General features: G+C 34.7%; 1 long non-coding RNA gene across 1 annotated transcript; it reads right to left on the bottom strand.

Moving 5' to 3' along the window:
• Positions 1 to 578: 578 nt before the first annotated feature.
• Positions 579 to 21366, bottom strand: LOC123667117. Its single transcript, XR_006745396.1, has 3 exons — positions 21355 to 21366; positions 7824 to 7829; positions 579 to 711 (listed from the first exon to the last, which is right to left on the bottom strand). It is a non-coding gene; the product is annotated as an uncharacterized LOC123667117 (long non-coding RNA).
• Between the last annotated feature and the right edge of the window lie 922 nt (positions 21367 to 22288).

The following is a 22288-nucleotide window of genomic DNA, read 5'->3' as shown; positions in this document are numbered from 1 at the left end:
TAATGTTATTTATAATATAAAACATAAATAATATACTTTGACGGTTCGCAGGAAAGTGGACATAAGGTGCCAATCAAACCACTAATTGCAAATTCATGCGACGTTTCGATCCTTTATAGGATCATCATCAAGCATCTAAAATATGTATAAATATTGAAGAATTAACTATTTAATAGTTATTACTTGTTGTATTGACATCTTATTCTCAAAATTTCTTCTATTATCGTGTCTACAACAACAAATTATATATGAGATATAAACGAATACGCTGCATTGTAAAAGATCAAAATCTGCATACTACCAATGTACTAACTACTGATTGAAAACTACAATTATTGTAATCCAAGCTTTACCTCACATGCATTAGAATCAATACATCTTCTATATCTTTATTTATTAATATTAAATTACATCTTCTAATTAGTTTGAAATTTTATCTTTTGTTAACGGCCGAAAACACGTCACTCTTTACGAATGTCAAAACTGTCAAAACCATTAATGTCTGATTGAACACAAATGTTACATGTTAAATACTCATTAAAATGTTAAATGTTACCACTTACAATTTAAATTATTAATTTTCAAAATTTTATTTGTTTTCAGGAAAATTCCATACAGTTAATTATATTTCAGATTTATACTTCTTTAAAATATCATTATACAAAATGCTCAAATTATTTGTGTCCGTTCTTTTATTCATTGTGTTATTTACTTTAATAAAAAACATTTCGCTAATATTTCTTTTAAACCAATTTCCCTCGTTATCTAATATTCTTGTAGTTTCAAAATTAAAATTATGATGTTGGTCAAAATGATGGGATGCTAAAGCAGTCTTATTGTCTTTTGCGGCGTTAATATTTATACAATCGTTCTTATGTTGTTTGATTCTCGACACAAGAAATTATTTAGTTTGTCCTATATAGCAACGGTTACACTCACATGAAATTTTATATATTACCCCACTTCGTTCTTCTTTTTTTAAAGGATCTTTTAATTTAGTATATACACTGCTTATCTCCAATAAATTATAAAACGCTAATCTCACATTTGTACCTATAAAGCATCTGTTAATTTCATATGAAAGTCCTCTCATAAAGGGAAACCGACAATATGTGAAGGAGTTTACGACTCTAATGTTATTATTCAAACGATTACTTACTTCATATCTTTAATAAACCACTTATTATATCCATTCTTTAACAACAAGTTACTAATAATTATATATTTTTTTTCCCAATTTTCTTCGTTACTTAATTTAATAGTTCTATCTAATAACTCAGTAATCATTCCTATCTTTTGTGCACGTGGATGGTTTGATTCAAAATCCACCAGTCTACCAGAACTTATCGGTTCGATGAACCAGTCAGTAGTTAAATAACCTTCTCTTCTTTCTATCAATATATCAAGGAATGAAATGCGATTGTTTTGTTTCATTTCTAAAGTAAACTATGTGTCCTCATTAAAACTGTTAAACAAATTTAAAACGTTATCAACTTCATTATTTGGTACTGCTGCTATCGTGTCATCTACATACAATTTAATAAACGGAACCTCAAATGATAATGATTTTAAGTTTTTACTAATTACATAATTCATAACAATATTTGCAATAACGGGGCTAGCGGGTTTGTAATAATATTTTGTATGTTCACAAAATATCGATTATTTTGACAATAATAGTATTAAACGTTATAAACCTAAACACGAAAGGAACGACCAAATTGTAATTCCAGTAAACGAAAAGCAGACGTTTATATAATAAAATCTCACAAACGATTTTACGATTAATGGGGTGAGGACTTCCACAGTATTTTGCCATCGCGTTTTATTCTCATGGTTTTGCCTGATCTTAAACAGGGACGGCTGAACAACAGAGTATGATGTGTCACCTACGTGTAGGAAATTATCTAACTCATTACGAAGCATGTAATAGCTTGTGGCGAAAATCTGTATTTGTGGAATGTGCCGTTAATTGACACTGTGGTAAATTTAAGCGTTATCAGAGCCACGTCGCAACTCGTATAGTTTCGACTTTATCCCATAATCATACAACAATTCTCCTATCAGACGCCGTGGCTAGCGTCGTCTCATCACTTGATAAACTGTTGCGAGCTAACTATGTAATGAGAACTGACGGCAGCGGTGAAACTAAACGTGTTTCTTGCAATTGTTCGGAGTACGCTCTCGAATCTTCAGGTATGACGTTCATGTGTGTCAGTAATGTGTTCGGCACAATTAAAGATGATGTTGTGTGTGACGTCACAAAACATTATCGACATGATTTAGTACGGAGGTCGGCTGTAGAACACTTTTTGACGTCGTAGACAAACGCTTTCAGACTTTCTACACATCGCCTGCAAATAAATAAAACATTATCTGCGTCACTCTTCTTTTTTTTTTTGTTGCTCTTTGCAGATCGCTTGACTTTGTAAGCCTGCATCAGACAGCTGGCCTTCACTGATATTGTGGCGATAGACACGTTTCGAAGAAAAGAAGAAAATTATGTTCGGAGGTTGTGTTTTAGTATAAGTCACATAAACATTCTCAATCATTTCTGCATACTCTCTAATTGAGACAAACAACATCTGAACCACTCCCAACTGTCTTTTTTCCTTCTTTTTATTACAACTTTTAATGTTGTTGACATCCTGTAACTTAACAAAAACTCTGGTGTAGTGGTGCGTGTAGGAGCGCCTCAACAGCAGCCGTCGTGGGTTTTATTCCCATTCGTAATTGATATATGCACAGTAAAAGTAGCGTATTTTATATTAAAATTCTACTTATATTATTTTCTACTTATATTTATACTATTATTATAACTTATATTATTTCTACTTATATTGTATTCTATTATATTATTTAAAAATGTTTAGAATTCCTAATGTGTGGATAACACAAAAATAAAATCGTACATATTAAAAATAGCATGGTGTCGTCTCCTGTCAAAGATTTTCATTGTAATATGAAACTTTGAATAGTTACGGGTTTCTGTAGAGAACGCACTATAGACGGCGCCACGGTTCACTTAAACCGAATATAAAAATCATCATATTAAAAATTTCGATTCTGTTCTGCTGATGAACGGATGCTTTACACCCAAGTTAAATTACAAAGTAATTACTATCCGAAGAAAGATGCCACCGTCACTGACTTCTGCGTCACGATTGAAAGTATCGTGGTGCTTTATCTTTCAGTTTTTATCCAAATAATCGTGTATAACACAAAAAACACTTCAGTTTTATATTATATTGTCTACCTAACTCAAGTTAACTTTCGTATATTTGACATATAGAAATAAGCTTTTTCACACAGTCTTCAATACTGATGAACCGAGGTGGCCATTTTTGTAGTTCTCTTCCTCTGAAGAATTCCATTGAAGTCGAAGTGACAATTGGAGTATCGATATAAATAATATTCAATTATTCTTAACACACACATCACAGACGCTGTCTGCATCACTACTCGTGAGTTCTTTTGCTTCCTCAAAGCGTGATATGATATTAAATCATACAATAGACCAAGACCTCGGTCCCTTTGATAAGCTGTTCAGTATCCTCAATTATCCTCGTTGGGTTATCTTTACAATTATTACAGAGAATAATTGTTTGAACACTATCTCTATACACAGTCTGCATCACAAACTTCTACTAAATTATCGCTCTAATGTCCCAACATTTTTATATATTATGAAAATTATTCGAAAACGGGATATTTATATTGTTATTTCTTGCACTGTGTCCCCCGCTACATGACACTCTCTCTCATGACCATTGGTTGACTGGAAGACATCTCTTCTAGGGATAAGTCCACCTTTGCCATCAACTATATATGTAATTTTCTGTATATTCTGTTGTTAAGTGCAATAAAGTATATATATATTTACCATGTTATTATTTTCACTTTGCGGAGCTTGATATTTCGACATTGACTTCGACTGTCTTGATCACGAGACTGTAGTTTGCGGGTAGATGTTGCTGGCTTTAGCTGTGTCCATACCGGACTACTTCCTTTCTGACACGTTTGCTGCGTAGACACTGGGGTAACCCTACTATTGTTATTTTCACCCCTACCATTGTCACCTGTTTTACGAACAGTCGACATCCGATCCCGTGTTTTGCAGACGTAACTTACTGTAACGATTCGCGAGTTGTTTACATCACTCTTCAAGGTTTTGCATAACCTAATCACTGGATTCCACACCCTCGACAGTTGAAACCCATCTTCCCTATTGAAACTACTATATTAAGTAATTGAAATATCTTGTCTGGCTTCTCTTACCAGTCGGGGTATATAATGGCGTTCTGTCGTGAGTATTTGAGCATTATGAAACTCAATCCAATGGTTCGGTCCGGCTTCCAGATGGTGTTCCGCGATGGCTGACTTCTCAGTGTCATTGTCGTTAATGTTGTGTGTGTGTGTGTATTACTTAAATCTTCAATAGTTCCGTGGTGCAATCACACTTCTCAAATTATTATTTTTTTTGAAACGATAAGTGAAATTGGGTTTATTTTATATAAAGAGAATATTTTCCAAAGTCAAACAGCTTTAGCAGAGACAGTATTAGACATAGACATATAGTATTAGACAGTAGCTCGCAAATTGTCTTGCCACGTGGTATTAAAAGGCACCAACAGCACCGCCCGTAACCGCCACGCCAAGGAACCTGGAGGGTCACACCAGAAGGTGAGCCCTTCCGCAGGACCCCCAAAGTCTCTTGGTTGACACGGAAATGTCCCACAAAAGACAAGCACATCCTAATATTTTACATAATTTACTTTATTTTTTTTAGAGCAATGATAATGAATCAAACGCACACAATGTACACACATAATTATTTATATGAGTCCTCACGGACGCCTGTTCTAAGAAGCATGCTCCGCATAAATCACAAGTGAACGTACCACAATGGTCGATCATATTTTTTTAAGGAATTAAAATAAGGAAACACTATTACACTCAGTACAAGTCAAGTTATTTAATGTGAGGAGGAGTTTCGATAATTCGTTGGTGACCGGATATACATCATCACATCGCTTGAAAATGGAATAATACATGCAACCGCAACATGCAATCCGCCAACCCGCATTGGAGCAGCGTGGTGGATTAAGCTCTGATCCTTCTTCTACATGGAGAAAGAGGCCTATGCCCAGTAGTGGGATATTACAGGCTGAAGCGTTAAGCATTATTTTTATATATGGCTAACTTTTGCATTGGCATATATAGCTCATGTTTACGTCGAGAATTGGTCCGAAGTACACTGTCACAAGTTTTAAATAGATGTATGTTCTTCTTTACAAACATACCCGATTCGTAAATGTATAAACAAGGAAAGGGAAGGACGCGGAGTTATTTAAAAAGTATTTTACAGCTGTCCAGGTAACCAGCTCCACATAATGATCTGAGACATTTTTTTTGAACTTTAAAAATTTTATCTGTGTCTACAGAGTTTCCCCACAGTATGACACCATAGCGTAGGTTTGATGAGACATAGCCGTGGTAAGTAAATTATTCTAAATTAAAGTATAGGAACATTTTAAAAATATCAGTCTTCTTTCAACAATATTACAGGAGCGTAACAGAATATATAGATATAAAAAGAAAAAAGACTTGTCGACTTTTAGACAACAGAAGCTGTTTTACACAAGGAAGGCATGAACAAAAATTTAGCCATCTTGATAAATGGGCGTTATAAGCATATAGCTATAATATATAGCTAATATATATACCTTCCAATCGCAATACTTGTCTACTTGTATCCCTAAAAAAGATGTCGATTCTACTGGTATGGGAAACCATAAAAAACACTTTTTTATATTAAATAATTTATTTAGTAGCAGAGCGCGCACAATCGTTTTGGCGTCTAGGCAGGAAGAGAGAAGTAGTGTTGCCAGAGATAACATACTTTAGTCTCTGATTCCATAGACCACACAAACAATATAATATTAACATTATTACAATTGTTTAATTTTTATGTTGAAATGTATTAATTTAACATAAATTGGCGAGCCAACACAAACAAAACCAATTTAGTAGCATTTTAGCAATAATTTTACATTGAAGAAAAGAAATCCAGAAAATTAATACAAATTATTTATCTTATATAAGACATCATTAGACTAATCTTACAGTATGCTTCTCGAATTATCCTGCTTAGTAACAGTAACAACATAACAAAGTAGGTGAAGTGTGAGTAAGTGAGCAACCACTATTCCTATATAAGAAGACGATACATTACATTTATAGTTTTTCTACATAATAACATAACTGAACATTTAAATTTTCATATTATAATCTTACTCTTAGTAAGTGAGCTTTACAAAGATCCTATATTTGACAAGCGACGCTAATGAACTAGTAGGTCTACAACTAAATATTAAATTTCCTTAAAGTACAACACAAAAAAATAATCATCTTTCAACTTTCATTATAGATAGGCAATACAGCTACCTTATTTATAGCTCTTCTGTGAGTACCTGCCCCAGATTTGACTTCCACCACTCGTACCAAACCGTCAGCGCCCCTGAATACATTCGTAACCCTAGCCAGGGGCCATTGCAACGGTGAACAATTTTCACCAACTAGTAATACTACATCACCAATTTTAACGTTTGCTTTAATATAATGCCATTTAGGCCTCTTTAGTAATTGTGACAAATAGCTTTTGTGCCATACTTTCCAAAAATCCTGTTGTATTTTAGTGCATTTTTTCCAGAATTTTAATGTATTTATATTGTTGGATGTCAAGTCTGGCTCCGGTATAGCATTCAAGGGGGCTCTAAAATAAAAAATCACTATTCAAGTAGTAGTTCAAAAGCATTTCTTAATAATCTTGTTGTTTTTCTGAGTTATTGTTGTTGTATTTGCAAATTGTTGTGACATTAGTTACGATTGTTGCAGCCGCAGATGCCAAAAAAAAAACAATTTACTTATAATAATTTATTAACCTACATTATAATTAAACTTAATACTAAAGAGGTGATTCCCTACTGATATTAAGTAGAAGAATGATTTAATAAAACGAAATTGAAGAAAGGTTTCCACGGTGTGGCCGTCGCTGCGGTGGTCTCTGCGGTGGTCGCTTTCCGTTGCTTGCCATCTTCGTCCGAAATGATGTTGAAATCTTGCTCGTGTGCCATACAGAGAAAATAAGGATGTGGGCACACCTGGGTTTCTTATATTCAAATATATTGTTTAATTATCTTCGTATGAAGTTAAGTCGGAGGCACACTGATACCGTGGGGTTAGGCTAGTGTAACACATTCATTAATTTTTACTTGTATTTGTTTTATCCATTGTTTTTCATGAGTCGTTTGTTAGCTGAAATAAAAAATTATAATATTATTATTATATCGGATAAATGACATCACTCCACCCTGTCTATTATTATTATCATTAAATGATTACTTTCTCATTTCATTGTATTAGGTCAGGTTTCATTAGCGGAGCTGGCACTTGTTTGTTGATGTAGTAATTGTCACTCTCTTTAATTCTTTTACCAGTTGGTAATCGATTTAGATTTCATAATACTGGTTAAATAAGAACTTATGGTTAACAATTCAGCTTCTCGCTCTTTAAGCTTTTGAATATAAAGCGTTTGCCTTAGACTCGGTATCAATCAAAGCTAACCCACTTTGATAGTAGAAATGTCTTGCAAAGAAGTCTTGCAGAGCGAGGTACCAACACTTCCAGCATAGCGATGTAGAATCTTTCTTACTATCAACGAATGGTGCTTTAAAAAAATAATCCTCGCAGTTCATAGCGCAGCTGACTCGGCGTGTGATCAAATAGTCGCTGAGAGATTCAAACTCCTATAATAATAAAACTATCATCTTCTAATCTCGTCACTACCAAAAATACAGTCAACGAAAACAATATCTGCATCACTCGACTTCAGTAGTACGTGTTGTTTACAAACGTCGAAAAAAGGTTACAAGCTTCGTACGTGGCATTTTCTTCGTTTAACACAACTTGAATAAGCGTTCCAGCTTGCAATACCTCCGAAGACGGTATTATCTTGTGCTCTCAACAGTTTTTCATCAACACAGCTGTATCTTTTAGGTTGTCAACAAAGATACAAATAAAACCTAGTGGAAACTTGGAAGAATGAGTCAAATCCTGCAGCACTTAGTAAACAAAGCGAAAAAGAAGAATCTCCAGAGAAATTCCGGTGAAATTGGAAAATAAAAATAGCGATAAAATTGTGAAATCATATTTAAATAAGTTGGACAGTCTTTATGTTGAATAAGGTTTCCTTGTTTTACCTGACTTCCTGAATTATTATCTTCGACGTGTGTTAAAACACCATCTGCATCATTTCTTTTACTTTCTTTTAGTTCTTTGTACTACTTTTAGCCGCAAAGCAGATAGACGCTTTCGAAATACTGTGAAATATATTTCATTTATATTCCACCCTCATTCAAATATACCGATCAAATATCCTCATTCAAATATACCGTTGGTTCACAAAGTTTTTTTTATATACGACCTTTAATGCATCCCTCCTTTTGACCAGTCAACACCTGGGTATTATACAGACTCTATTATTTACTTTTCTTTATGAAAGTCCCTTACGGGTATTTTTTTATTTTATTTGGGATTTCATTTTTATCGATGGTTCCAGCAATGCTCACAAGTCGAAAGCCTACTGACATTGTAGCCATTTTGTCTGTAGAACATTTGTTAATGTCGAAGACAAACACTTTCAAACTTTCTACACATCGCCTGCAAATGGAATAAAACATTATCTGCGTCACTTTTTTATCGTTTTGTATGGATATTGACTTTGTAAACCTGCATGAGACAGCTGGCTGTCACTGAGCCTAATTATGTTCGGAGGTTGTGTTTTAGTAATGTAAGGTCCTGACTCGTGTCTTATGGGGATCCGCTGCGAGTAACTTAGTCGCATCTTACAGCACCTGGTACTTGACTACTTGTACGGCACTATTCTATTCTGCCGCTTGCCTACGGCTGTTGCTATTCTAGTCTGCCGGAAACCACATGGCATAAATTATTATTATCTCATTATTATTTTTTTCACAACAATTTATTAGTTTTGTATTTGAACATGCTTGGCTAAACTCGTGTTACAACGATATAAGATTCAATAAGTAGCTACTCTTATGTTTTGTGATTAAACTATGCTTAGGAACAATAAATAATTACACTAATAAAACTACAAATACTTACTAAACGAAGCTTTAAGCTAAGTTTGTCAGCACAGAACTGTCAGAGTGTGTGAGGAATTTAGCGATAGGTGTGGATACTTACTGTCACATTTCATAAATAATTTTTGTTCTGTAAACATTATAATGAAACTTGAAGACTAACTTCTATAACTAGGCACATAAAACTCTTATACGGACTCGTATATTAAAATGTAGTAAGGGGAAGGAAGTTACACAAAAAGTCTGTATAATCCGCACAATCTCAGACTAAAGTACATTTTGTGTGAGATCAATGTCACAAGATGAAACTGCCATTTCATTGTTTGCCTTATTCAACTTCACTTTCGTACACTTTCGTATATTTGTAACATAGACATTACCCTTTCTATCGTTTTCAATGCTGTTGAACTTTGGTAGTCATTTAACTAGCTCTCTTCAGAAAATTGTACCTACTTTTAACTTTAAAGATAATATTAATACTATAATTCTTAATAAATACGTTCTAAACACTTCCTGCATCACTGTCTTTTCACAAATCCAATATTACAATTATTTAATAACTTCAAAGTATGAAAAAATTAGAAAAAAATATTCAGTGTCAGACCACGTCCTAGCTTTACTAGGCAGTCACAGGACTGTCAATTTGTAGTTCTCCCGATAAATCGCATGTGATATTATACGTATGTTTAATAAAAATCCACGGGCATTTTGAGCCCGTGGATGCTAATTTTAAATAATAATAATATTGTATAGTATTACAAACACATCAGTACCTTTGATAAGCTGTTCAATACCCTCGATTAATCTTTGGTGGATTATCGCCAAAATAATCTATAAAATAAAAGTATAGACACTATTTATATACACAGTCTGCATCACTATGTCCCTCTTAGCATACCTTTAGTATGAAACAAAATACATTTTATTCCATATCTCGTCTGACACATCATTTCGTGTAGCAAAATCGCGACCAATCAAACGCTCAAATTAGAATACTCTAAGTCGGATTTCATATCATCTGCATCACCAATCTGTTGCCCTATCAAAATGTTTATCAATAACTCACCTGTGTCCCTTAGTTTTTGATTTTAACAATTTGATTTTTTGAAATCGAGAAGAAAATTTAGGTCTGCATTCGCATTACGATAAATGCGTTGGTTGTTTCATTGCAATTATATAGTAACCATTCTATTTCAATTAGTGCGATAAGTTAATCTACAAAGTAATTGTCTCATTGATGCAAATTATAATATTTAAATAACAACGAATAGACATCGCGATAGTGATCCCTATTGTAATTTGCACGACAGACTCGGGCTGTGTCCGTCAGTCAGTCAGTTCAGTCTATCGCAGTCCACTGCTGGACATGGATGCAAGATGTAATATTTTAATTACGAAGAGTAGACATCCCGAGAGCGATCCTCTATGTAACCATTCAGGTAACTGTGATTGCAATACAATTATTCTATAAATGAAGTGAAAGTAAAATATACTTCCCAAATTGTTATTTTTGTAGTATGAAAACGTCATCTGCATCACTTTTTTCCTTTCCTTGCGTTCTTCTTCACTTCGAAATAAAAAGGTCGCTTATACTTTTACTTAAATTTTTCTCAATGACACACGACTCAACACTCTAACGGCGACTGTAATTTTGCTGCTCCTGATGTGTCGGCGACGTCGCAGACGCCGTCCGTGGACACAGTCTCCACTGTTTCTCAGCTCAAGTGGTTATTCTTAGCTCGGAGTTTCAGCTGACGTTCTGTCTTGTTCGAACACGACATCCTCTTATTCATTAATATTTTATAATTATATTGAATAACGTTTACCAATCCGCAACTTAATTTGCGGCCACTGCTACAATCAATCTCGTTTTACTCCTCGTCTGCGAGTCCTTCGTCCCACCCCGCCACCAATTCACACAATTCTCATACTACCAACTCTGGTGTAATAATATATAGATATATATTTATAGAAGAAATTTTAAGAATTAAGTAAGAGTTGGACCTAAGCGAACATGACTTTCAATAAACCTCGAGGATTAAGAGAAGGAATAAAAACACAATCTGCAACACTTATGACATTGGGTGTATTTTGATATCCAAAACGTCACAAAGCATTGTGCACAAATTTTCTACATATTATACAACGCAGCAAGCGTTCTTAGCTCTGCGCTTACTGACACAGTCAGTTGTTCCACAAAAGATTTGATAGCTACAGCTACTCATCTCAAAGTGTGAGCAAAGGCTAATTATAGATTTCGAAAACATTTTCGATATCCTTTAGTACGGGGGTCGGCTGTGGATCATTCGTCGATGTCTAAGATAAACACTTGCTGACTTTCTCCAAATAGAATAAAACATTATCTGCATCACTTTAGTATGTTTATCTTTTGCCTCGTAAGCTTGCATTAGGTCTAATGGCTGGCGTTCACCGGTAAAGGGGTGATAGTAACCTTTCGAAGAAAAGGAGCAAATTGTGAGTGGAGTTTGTGTTTTAGTATAATTTAATAAGTGACAAAAAGACTCAATACATATTTCATATTTTTTTGATTTTTTTTTAATCCCATGCCATTCTCTCATTAATGTTTTCGTAGATGTGTCAATAAGCATTACTATATAAAGTTCGCTTAGTAGTTTCTTTCAATTTTAGTAAAGGCAGTTGTTGAAACGGACATTCCTATGAATGAATTACTTTTGTCTGAGCCTGCATTTAGGAAGTATTAATTTGTAGCCGTTTCCGGTATAACATAAGAAAATAAATATAGCATATAAGGTGGTAAATAAGCTTCTCGTTCCCTTAACACGTTCACTGCGACACTATTTTTGATGGAATCTCAGCCAGTGCTAATGAGGTCTTTTCGAGGCGAGGTTGAACATTTTGCAGTGCGAATGAGAGCTTCTCGGCCTCATGAAATATTTTTTCTAAAAAACACATTAAATATAGCTCAAAATTAAAAATATTTGTTTGAAACTTTACCATTATAAAGTTAATAGATTTTCAAGTTGAATCTAGCTTCGGCCGCGGTTGTGACATTTCGGTATTGAATAAATGAAAAAAATATTTATATCATCGGTTCTGCCTCACATCGCACTAAAAAGAAGTTCGACGTGTGTCTCTACTAGTGATGGGAATAAAAGCGAAATGCAGGTGATATAACATTTATTTTTATAAAAAATCAATCAAAATGTTTTTCATTGAAACAAGGCAAACAATATGATTTATCAGAAGTATTTCTGGTCGGAGCAAACTTCTGTATCACTTTTATATATCTTAACTGCTTTAACTCTTCTGTTTCACTTGACGAATCTGAATCACATAATATGAGCCTCTTTCTGCTTCGTTTACGGTTTGAAAGATCCATATCACACTAAAACAACTACTTGCAATAACAATGCGTAAAAAATAAGACAAGTCGCGTGGACGAGAAGCTTGCTTCCGTATCGATACTTGTCGCATCACTACGCTAGGATACACGGTGCCCGCGCCGCTCGCGCTTCACTCCGTACGTCTATGAGGCCTACAACGTTTGAGACAGATTAGATCTCACTTCGCACAGTAGCGTAATTAATTTCTATTCAGTACGTATGGGTGCTTTTCAACCTCATATTTTATTAACTGCACCATTGGGCTTGGCTTCGCTAGAGAAACAATTTTATGTATTTGTCTCTGTCATACTCAAAGAAATGTCAAAATAGTCACCTCCCGTACAGAGTGAAAGAACGCGATTTTGTCTGCCGCATCAGCGAGAAGTCACGCTTGTGACTTTTAGACCTCATAATGCAGTGAACGTGTTAAGGGCTTAGTATCAATCACAGCTAACCAAGTCTGACAGCTGTCAAAAATGTCTTGCACTGGAGTCTTGTATCTTTGAGTCAATGAAGGTTCTCGGTAAATAATGCGCCTTCCTGGAAAGCGTCACTTTCATTATTTGTCGAAATACTTATTTGTCCAGATTCTTTCTTAGATAGCAAAATTACGATCAATCTATCCGCTTTTTGTAATCGTCGATCACTTCAGGTCAGACATATTTTTTTAATACTTGTTGCTGTGTTTGAACCTTACTATGTAAATCATTGTGTTCTAAGGGAGATATAACATCATCTGCATCACTTGTTCTGTGTGTTTGTGGAGTTTTTTTTGGAGAGCGAATGAAAAGTGCAAAAAAAAAGGAACTGATACAGTGTAAGTTTCAATTAAAAGTTCCTTCAAACTTATTTCGTGTGTTGTCAGTATTATCTCAAAAACGTTGTTCATATACTAGATTTGCGTTTTATTATATTTATATAATAACCATTCTATTATAATTAAAAATAAAAAAGTTCTAGTCTCATTGTTGCAAGATGTAATATTTTAATTACAAAGAGTAGACATCGCGAGAGCGATCCTCTATGTAACCATTCAGACAACTGTGATTGAACGACTGGCTCGGGCTGTGCGGTTAAGAGTAAAGCCCCTATGCGATATATACATACTAACGGCAGCGGCAACAACATTGATACATTTTGGACACCATGGGAAAGATGATTGCACACTACTCGCGGATGTTCCTCTACTAGTCTAACCGACGATGCTTTGGTCGGTAATGGATGAACACTTTCGGCAAGACTACCATACATATATACACAAACATTGTGATGCGGAAGGTTCCATATACCTTACAACAATACGTATACAGTTTTGAGGCACTATCAAGGCCTCGGGATCATTAACGGAAAAATTGTACGGCGACGTGCACAAATTTTTGAACATTTACGAAAAATTTCGGCAATACTGGAATTAAGAATTAATTAAATTAAGAAATCACATTAAAATGAGTTGGACAGCCTTTATGTTGCATAAGGTTTCCTTGTTTTACCTGACTTCCTGAATTATTATCTTCGACGTGTGTTAAAACATCATCTGCATCACTTCAATAACTTTATGTTCTTTAAGCCTGTGGATATATCACTAAAATAAAATAAAAACCCCAGCTCCTAAATCACTGCCTTCTGAATGCAATAAAACAATATCTGCATCACTGTTTTGGGAATGCCTTTGTTAATAACAAAAATGTCGAAAACCAATTTACATAACATTTTCTTCATTATACACAACTCAAACGAGCACTCCTACCGTGGCCTTTCAGTGCCTCCGTAGAAGGTGCACCCCTTGCACTCGTAGCCCCAGTCTTGACGCTAGTAGTATTAGTCTGACACTAGAGGCTTGTCAACGCACACATTGATTAAGTTACGATCCGTCTCCTACACGGACAAATCCTATGCCCATATCGCCTTTACGACTGAGCTGACCGTATTTGTTTTATTCTTTATTGTAGGTATCACTGTAAGGTTTTTCTTATTAGTTTCTCATATGTTATATGGTACTTCAACATTTTATGAATGTAGATATTTAATGACTAAGGGTCGTTCAAGTTCATGGTTCAAGCTACACCCACATTGATTGTTGTATACCTTCTTATGTTTATTTATATGTAGTCCTCAAGGACGCCTGTTCTAAGAAGCATGCTTCGCATATATCCCAAGTGAACGTACCACAATGGTCGATCATATGTTTTTGTTTTTTAAGGAATCAAAATAAAGAAACACACAATTACACACAGTACAAGTCAAATTATTTAATGTGAGGAGTTTTAAAAATTCGTTGGTGACCGGGTATACATCATCACATCGCTTGAAAATGGAATAAAACATTATCTGCATCACTTTAATTTTAATAATTTTTTCATATTTTTTAGAAATTTATTCAATCCCATGTCTTTTCATCACAAAGATATTCGTGAATCTTTTAATAGGCATGCATTTCTTAATCTACACGACCTATTTTTTCCGAATCAGTTTGTGTTTCAACTGTTTATCCTAATCATTACTTTACTAATAGGATCAATTATCATCTGCGTCATTGGCTTACAATTAGGTAGTATTTGTAGCAAATCTATTAATGATTCTAATAAAAAGAAGTCATTAATCATTATAAATAAGTAATCATTTGATAAGGAGAGAATGGCCGAGCATCGTCAAAGGATAATGTTGTTGCGATTTCATTTAAGTTTTCTTGTAGTAAGTAGTAATTGACTTTGTCATTGACTTGTTATAGCTGTGACCAAAACTCAGTGTGATTATAAAACAATTAATTAAATTTAAGCTTTCGTATGTACTGATTTATAATCGCCATAAAATTTTTATTATAAATTAAAGTCAAATTGGAATTATTTTTTTTTCTCAGCAATTTATTGGTTTTGTATTTGAACATGCTTGGCTAAACTTGTGTTACAGCGATATAAGATTCGATAAGTAGCTACGCTTATGTTCTGTGATTAAGCTATGCTCAACAACAATAAATAATTACACTAATAAAACTACACATACTGACTAAACCAAGCTAAACCCACACTCTTAATCTAAAATTATTGCTAAATTTACAATTTACCTTAATTTATTACAAACTACGTGCATTAGCAGAATTACTTTTGAGATCGGTATAGACGAACCAACTATGATTTTTGTCGTTGACTAGTTTTGTCTAGACGGCAACACTTTAGACGCAACACTGTATTCCTACCATTTTTAAGTTACGCCGTGGTTATTGCTCACAGCAATTTAAACGATAGGATTTCTTGAGAATTATACCTACTCTTAATATTTTATTCTCGCCTGTAACCGAATTATTGGTTCTGAAATAAAGTACTGGAATGCTTATATCGTTTTAGACATTTGGAGTAAGTTTTTATTGTTTTTTTTTTTCATTTATTATCGTTTTGACAACTAAAAATACATAGTGTATTTAACAGTAGCAGCAAAACATCACTACAGTCTCGCTCTGTGCTCTTGTAGTTTATTGTACATGCGAAATAATACAATGGTCACAGGCACAGGAACAACTGTTCAATCTCACTTCTGAAATTGCTTTTTTCTAAACATTATCTGTATCACTGGCTTCTTCTGTTTTATTTTTCTTCCACATTTCAAGCAATCTTAAGTCAAACGTCAGCACAAAATATAGTGAAAAATGAGTTGGACAGTCTTTATGTTGAATGAGGTTTGGTTTCCTTGTTCTACCTGACTTTCTAAATGATTATCTTCGACGAATGTTTAAACATCACCTGCATCACCGCTTTTTGCTTTAAGTAACTGATGACTGTATTTTTATAACTATGACAACAAAAAAGTGTGTGTTTATTTATGTACACACGTAAGAAGTATTTACTTAAGAAGTAAGTTATAAACTTGACTTCTTTATAATGTTATATATATATTGTAAACAAGTTGCTAGAATATGCAGGGACAGCTGACTAAAAGAGTATGATGTGTCACCTGTCTAAATTTTAGCGTAATCAGAGCCACTTCGCAACTCGTATAGTTTTACTTTATCCTATAGTCATACAACAATTCTCCTATCAGACGTCTAGCTTTATCTCATCCCTCGATAAACTGTTGCGAGCTACCTATGTAATGACAACTGATGGCAGCGGTGAAACTAAACGTGTTTCTTGCAATTGTTCGGAGTACGCTCTCGAATCTTCAGGTATGACGTTCATGTGTGTCAGTAATGTGTTCGCCACAATTAAAGACGATGGTGTTTGTGACGTTTCAAAATACTATCGACATGATTTAGTACGGAGGTCGGCTTTAGAAGATTTGTTGATGTCGAGGACAAACGCTTCCAGACTTTCTATATATCGCCTGCAAATGGAATAAAACATTATCTGCGTCACTTTTTTTTTTGTTCTTTGGTTTGTTTTTTTTTTTTTTTTGTTGTTTTTTTTTGACTTTGTAAGCCTGCATTAGACAGCTGGCCTTCACCGATATTGTGTGATAGACACGTTTTGAAGGAACAAAGAAACTTATGTTCGGAGGTTGTGTTTAAGTATAAGTCTCATCATAAACATTCTCGATCATTTCTGCATACTTTCTAATTGGGACAAACAACATTTGTACCACTCTCAACTGTCTTTTTTCCTACTTTTTACTGCAACATTTAATGTTAATTCAACATCCTGTAACCTAACAATAACTCCTCAACCGCCTCAGCCTCACCTCAACAGCAGCAGTCGCGGGTTTCATTCCCATTCGTAATTGATATATGCACAGTAAAAATAGCGTAAAAACGAAAAACATTCTGAGACATTCTTAACTGAGAAAATTTCTGGGTGAGAGTGAGTGGAGGTGAGATGAACATTTACCTTGTACAGTCCCATCTGTAAGCGCTGGGTTGCAGCGAGGAGACCAGCAACATCTGCGTTTTGAAAATGAATTGCAGTGGGTGTCATCAAGAAAGTCCACAATGGCAGCGTTACTAACGACCACACTACAAGGGGTGATAGAAAGGTCCCTGAAGAGGCAAAACTAGTACTCAGTATAGTGTATGTGGCAGTATAGGTCTGTGTAGGTACTCCTTATCAATATTAATATAATCCACTATACATTTTATACATCGTGTTGTTTTATATTCGAATATTAAAATTCTTCAAAGAATACAACATAACTGCCTTCATATGTCAAGCTTTCAATGTAACGTCACGATTATTGTCACAAGTTACGTGGTAACGTTGTCTATTCACATTAGAAAATTGTTTAAGATGAAAAAAAAGCGGTTTACTTCATCTATTAAAGAATCGTTTGAATTTAATTGAATGGATGTGTCAAACTTTCGATTATTGTTTTCAAAGTGGAACGGAACATCATCTGCATCACTTATTTTTTGAGATGTTTTATACGAGTATGTAGGTACATTAAAGTAACTTTATGTCTCTCTCGACGTGTTGGCAACTTATATGATCGTATCGTAATCTACACAATCTATTTCCCTACCTAATTTGTGTTTTAATTGTCCATCCTAATTATTATTGTACTAATAGGATAAAATTATACCTGCGCACTGGTTTACGATTAGGTTATATTTGTAACAAAAGTAAAATGTTTTCTCTACAATGTTGATAGTTTGCAATTTGCTATTCTGTCTATCTCTATCTATCTATGGCCTTTACATCTATTGCAGATGTTTTAAGCAGTGTAATCCATGTTTGTTTCACCGCTCTTAAGATTGCGATGGCAGAGTGTTCTCTTCACAGATTTCAACTGCCTTGCTTGGGTTTGACTTTATTGTCGTTTACTAAACGAAGCTCTCGCGACGATAACATAACTTAAACGCACACACTTATTCTAAAATTATTGCTAAATTTACAATTGACCTTCATTTATTACAAACTACGTACATTAGCAGAATGTTTTTTGAGATCACTGTAGACGTCCCAACTAAGATTTCTGTCGTTGGATAGATTTGACTAGACTTAGGAAATACAGTATTCTAACCACTACTGCAGGCGACGAACGGGGGTGCGTAGGAGGCGCTACTTAGTGCGCCTCCAGTAACGCCCCTGTACCCGTGTCGGGCGGGGATGGGAACCCGATCCTGTTAGACACGGCGCCGTCGGAATTGTTTAGAGGTGAGCCGGACAGTCCCCATGGAGGAGAAGTCTGGCCTTATCGCCGAGGCCATCCTGTCGCTGGAGAGATCTTGTTGCCTGCAGATCACTGCAGTATGTCCTGCAGTATGAACCACTTCGTAAGTCACGCGGAAATTATAACAATAATGGAAGGGTGGATTATATAGATAAAGTTGTACAGGAAATGAATACACACTCGCTCATAAAAACGTTTGGTAGTTCAAACCATCATCATTTCATTCGCCAGACGTTTGCAGCTGCGTCGCATCTTTTTTATTGTATCTATTAATAACTGAGAAGGTCAAACTGCAGATTCTTCTTATTCAGGCAGTCCTTAAAACTTCCACAAACGTCTGATGGTTTCTAACTCACATTGAAATCTTTTTTGCCTTGCTCTGTGTCATACATCAGTTTCCTATCGTTTACTTTTAATTGTGGAATATAATATTAATATTGAATTTAGAAACGAAAAGCCTATTAAATGGACACGTTATAAATTGTGTCACTTACAATTCCTTTTTCTTTCAATGGTTCAGCGTCAGTTATGTTCTCACTGTTGAAATGCACTGGAACTGTTGGATGAAATCATCGTCATCGCCAACCTGCAGGAAATATTTGAATCACTACAATAGAACAATTTTTTGTTAACACTTTCACGCGAACAAGTCAATATTGTAGCTCTATGCGATATTGCACATCATTTTTTCATATAAATTCGAGCGGCGTCTAATGACGTTGTGCAAATAGCTGATGATATTAGTATTTAAATATATTGCGCTGACGTTCCTACACGTCGTCAATCGTCAAGTCGTAATCAACATCCGATCCAAATTCTCCATCGTCAACAAAAGGGTCTGTGGGGTGATTCCTCGTGATAACGAAAGTTCTAAGATTTTCAAAGAAGGTTCCTTTTTTAGCTCATTTTACATATAATTTACGTCAATATTCTACGCGAACACAGAATCGGCGCACGCACTACCCCCGCGAGGCGCACAAGTCGAGTGAAGTAATAAAACTTCTTAGGCGAAACGACGTATAGTGACGTTGTGCGCTAAAAAAGTAGGTACTGTATCAGGACTGAATGCCATCAAAGAAGGCAAAATTAAATCGGTGCGGCGTAGCACTACAATTTTTAGAATTCGATATGTTGTGGTACAGCAACCAAACTTTTAAACATTAGTATGGCCAGGCACCGAACCATTACGTTGTGCTCAATAAATCGGGGTTTTGCTGAACGTTATAGTACGTTGTGCCATATTATATCTACCAATATATGACGTACATATACGTTGTTCGCATGAAAGTGTTAAGTTTTTTTTAATAATTCCATTCTTATACCCAGCGGTAAACTTTGACTAATACTATTATTTTGATAATAATATATTTTGAATACTTCTATTATTTTAAAAACACAAGTTATAGACAATGTAACTCAGTAACTGTGATAATCTGTTCAATACCCTCGATTAGTCCTCTGTGGGCTATCTCCAAATCAATCTATACATATATACAGTCTGTACCACTTTTTTCGATTTATTATTGTTACGGAACAAATAGTTCTATTTCATTTCTATTTGGTATTGACTCCGCTAAGATCCCAACATTTTCTTTATCTTTCTCCAAGCAACATAATTAGCTCATTCAAACCATGGGTCGACTGATAACACTTTTTATTATGTTTCAATTAAAACATTCATAAACGGGATATTTACCATGTTTTTTATTTTCATTTTGCGGAACTCGATAATTCGGCAGGAACACGTTCACGAGAAAAAAATGTTTCAATTATTCCTTTCAACATATGTTTAGTATGAAACAAAGTACATTTTAGTCCATATCACGTCTGACACGACACTTTGTATGACAAAGTTGCGTTCAATCAAACGCTCTCCTACTCAAACTGAAATAGTCTAAGTCGGATTAAATATCATCTGCATCACTTAGATTTTGTTTTTTTTTTTTGTATGATACATCATTAAAAATGTAGTAAAATATGCTTGAAACTGAGAAGAAAATTAAGGTGTTCCTTCAGTTTACGATATTTGCGTTGATTGTTTTATTATATTTATATAGTAGTCATTCTTTTACAATTAATAATAAAAATGTACTTGTCTCATTGATGTAAGATATAATATTTTAATTACAAAGAGTAGACATCGCGATAGCGATCCTCTGTGTAACCATTCAGACAACTATTGCACGACCGGCTCGGGCTGTGTGGACAAGAGTAAAGCTGCTATGCGACATATACATACTCACGACAAATAAACTGAAATCCTATTAGTTTTCACTTTTAAGTAATCATCTTTTTTTTAGAAATGAAAGTTATATAATATTTCTCAAGTTGTTATTATCTACAAATTAAAACGTCATCTGCATCACTTTAGGTACGTTTTCTGTTCTTGTTAACTTCGATACAAAAAGAGGGCTTGTGTTGCTTCAAGTTTCAGTATATGAGGTACCAACACTTCCAGCATGGCGATGTAGAATCGTTCTTACTATCAAAGAATAGTGCTTTAAAGAGATAATCCTCGCAGTTCATAGCGTAGCTGACTCGACGTGTGATCAAATAGTCACTGAGAGATTCAAACTCCTATCATAATCAAACTTTCATCTTCTAATCTCGTCACTACCAAAAATACAGTCAACGAAAACAATATCTGCATCACTCGACTTCAGTAGTACGTGTTGTTTACAAACGTCGAAAAAAGGTTACAAGCTTCGTACGTGGCATTTTCTTCATTTAACACAACTTTAATATACATTCAAGCTTGAAATTTCAGTACCCCCGAAGACGGTATTCTCTTGTGTTCTCTGCAACAGTTTTTCATCAACACAGTTGTTTTTTTTATGTTGTATACAAAGATGCAAACAAAACCTCGTGGAAACTTGGAAGAATGAGTAAAATCCTGCAGCACTTAGTAAACAGAGCGAAAAAGAAGAATCTCCAGAGAAATTCCGGTGAAATTGGAAAATAAAAATAGCGATAAAATTCTGAAATCATATTTAAATAAGTTGGACAGTCTTTATGTTGAATAAGGTTTCCTTGTTTTACCTGAATTCCTGAATTATTATCTTCGACGTGTGTTAAAATACCATCTGCATCATCTCTCTGACATTTGTTTCTCTTAGTTCTTTGTACTGCTTTTAGCCGCAAAGCAGATAGACGCTTTCGAAATACTGTGAAATATATTTCATTTATGTTCCACCCTCATTCAAATATACCGATCAAATATATAATATATAAAAACTCTGTTGTTTCAGGGAATAATCGGAGTATTCGCAGCCGCTTTATTCTTTATCGTAGGTATCACTGTCAGGCTTTCTTTATTAGTTTCTCACATATTATATGGTACTTCAACATTTTATGAATGTAGATATTTAATGACTAGGGGTCATTCAAGTACGCTGCTACACACACATTGATTGTTGTATACCTTCTTATGTTTATTTATATGAGTCCTCAAGGACGCCTGTTCTAAGAAGCATGCTCCGCATATATCCCAAGTGAACGTACCACAATGGTCGATCATATGTTTTTGTTTTTTAGGGAATCAAAATAAAGAAACACACAATTACACACAGTACAAGTCAAATTATTTAATGTGAGGAGTTTTAAAAATTCGTTGGTGACCGGGTGTACATCATCACATCGCTTGAAAATGGAATAAAACATGCAACC

The sequence above is a fragment of the Melitaea cinxia genome, chromosome 27, assembly GCF_905220565.1.
Source record: "Melitaea cinxia chromosome 27, ilMelCinx1.1, whole genome shotgun sequence".
NCBI classification, from domain to species: Eukaryota; Metazoa; Arthropoda; class Insecta; order Lepidoptera; family Nymphalidae; genus Melitaea; species Melitaea cinxia.
Note: the sequence above shows the minus strand (reverse complement) of the source record. Positions and strands in the feature narration are given on the sequence as shown.